Consider the following 2,500-nt stretch of genomic DNA (forward strand, 5'->3'; position numbering starts at 1 on the left):
AAATGATATTTAGTAAAACGTTGATTTTTATTCTGATCAACAATAAGCGGTAATTAGATTTTTGTCTCTGGTCAAAGCAATCTTCTAATGGCAAATAGGGTGCTTCGTTTTCGACTTTCGAGTTGTGAGTGCATCCTGTTCCAGTTTGGATTCGGCGTCGTTTTCGACTTAGGGAGCTTACTTCGTTTTCGACCATTTGGGTTCTCCGTACTATGTTTTTCGTTTTCGAGTGCTTCATTTTCGATACTTCCCCTGCCGTAAAGCTCTAAGAGCAGAATAATCAAGCATGCCGGTTTAGTTAGATGTGCATGTTTATAGGCAGTAAGGCTCATATCTAAATCTAAATCGCCGGGTATTCTTAAAGCCGGAGATTTTTTCTTTTATCTTTACCGGGCGTAATTTCATTTTCCGTCTATTTGTAATAATGCAGGAGTCAAAACAACGCGATCTCACAGAGCTAATAATAGAACGATTTCCGCTATATATTCAAAACTGCAACTGAACAAATCACTTCCGAGCCTTCGCCAAGTAAACACGCTTCTTCCAAACTGCACTCTTCTCGTCCTGCTGTAATATCTGTATTGTTTTAACGCAGTCTTTTAAATTATTTGCAAAAGGTAAGTTAAGTGCTCCATAGGTTATAGAACAGTTTAGGAACAATCAATTCTATAGGAACATCGTTACTTTGAAACAATGCATTTATGGTCAGATTGTTACTCGAGATCAGGCTGGGTGAAGATATGTTCTTCTGTTTGCTAAGCTTATCAAAAAAGTCGTGTCATCATATCTTAGAACTCGATTTAAAGATTAAAACTCTTAAGTTTTGCATAGTTGACACCATTACAGCTTGTTTTAGTTTTCCTCAAGTTTTAATTCATGCTATATATGTATTCACACTGTGACAAAGTAACAGAAACCAACTTTATGTTTCTAGTACGTTGAGGCAAAGAAAGTAGTTTATCAGGCACAGATCATTCCCAGAAAAAAGGTGTGATTCCCTTCCTTAATCGCGTTTCTCTTTTTTCATTTTTTTTATCAGACCGCAGATTTCGTTGCTTGGTCAAGCTGTAATTGACTCAGGAATCGCCGAAAAAGGTGAGTAATTTTCAACTTGAAATACTATAATACTTCAAGAGTATTGAGACTAGTTCTGTGTGTTTGACTACAGTTCGCCAACGGCTGCGATTAGAATTCAGGACGAATAAACAACGTCCTTATAGCAGGAACAAGGGCAACGCCTGCTTGAATTGAACAAAAGTTTCAGGCGTGCAACATTTAATTGTACCAATGGTGAAGTAAGTTATCGATAGATGTCAACTTAGATAAGTCCTGCTTCAAGGATGGTAAAGTATAGTTTTTATAATTAAGGTCGACAATTAATTTACTTTTGAGTTTTCCTATCTGGCAATTTTGCCTCACCAGTCAAGTGTAATTGTCCAAAGGCAGGGAGCTCCTAACTCATCATCGTTTTTGATTCATGAGTTTTTCCCGATTTTGATAGGTCTTAGAGGCGTCCAATAAGCCATCTAATTGAGGTTTAGATTAAAAAACCCGATTTTTTTCAGATATATAAAAATATTTATTCTCATCACAACCGTTATGCTAGAATTACACGAAATATGTCTTTCTTATTTAGTCTCTAACGCGCTATACAAACGACTCAATTATCTCAGACTTTCTTGATTTTAAAGGCCCACCTTCAACCGGCAGGCATTACGAGCCGTGGAACAATTTTCACATATGAATATACAGCCAAAGCTGAAATTCATCCAATCGTATCACTCCGATAACAAGAGAGTTAAGCAATGCGAATTTCCATAACAAAAACAAACGGTCGAAAAACCTGTCGGTTGAAGGTGGTCCTATAACTTATTCGAAAACTCCACCGATACATGACTGTTTAATTGTCGCTATTCTTTTCTCGTGACAGTTCACAGTGTCGCCCTATCAACACCGCTAGTGTATTTGGTAGCAAAATCTTTATCTCCACTGTCTTCAACTATCTTAAGTTCTCTGTTGTCCATATCATGCCTGCGTCAACATTGTATTCGGAATGTTCGGATATTCAGTTTAAAAAGCGATTTTAGGTGATATTTTAGGGGGACGTTTGCAGTCTCTACCAGACCTCAATGCTCCACCGAAGGCTGAGGCAGATAACACAGACACGATCATGCGAAAGCCGAATTCAATTATTTTTTTATTATACATTTTCACATGATTCATCCTCAAAAACAGAAGCGAAGCGTTCAGCCATTTTGTTTCTGAGGAGAACACTCCAAGGGGCTTAGTAACCAGGCAGACGTTGAACTTGACATGATAAATGTAGTAACTGCAGCAGATATTACATTTATCATGTCAAGTTCACAAGCTATTGTGAATTGATTGAATGCTCTCGACCAATCAGATTTTTCATGGTGAGTCTGATGTATAATAATTATAAATGAAACGCGTTTTGTCGTATAGCAATTGGTGCGTCAAATGCAAAACAAAGGGGCATGAA

The 2,500-nt window shown here is 37.5% G+C and overlaps 1 protein-coding gene across 1 annotated transcript in view; it reads left to right on the plus strand.

Annotated features, from left to right (window-relative positions):
* Positions 1-1,019: 1,019 nt before the first annotated feature.
* Positions 1,020-2,500, plus strand: part of LOC138056365 (tetratricopeptide repeat protein 28-like) — a 15,919-nt gene continuing 14,438 nt past the window's right edge. The window contains exon 1 of the mRNA XM_068902146.1: positions 1,020-1,095. The gene's annotated coding sequence lies outside the window, so the exon portion shown is untranslated. The remainder of the gene's footprint in view (positions 1,096-2,500) is intronic.

Source organism: Montipora capricornis, chromosome 7 (assembly GCF_036669925.1).
Source record: "Montipora capricornis isolate CH-2021 chromosome 7, ASM3666992v2, whole genome shotgun sequence".
NCBI classification, from domain to species: domain Eukaryota; kingdom Metazoa; phylum Cnidaria; class Anthozoa; order Scleractinia; family Acroporidae; genus Montipora; species Montipora capricornis.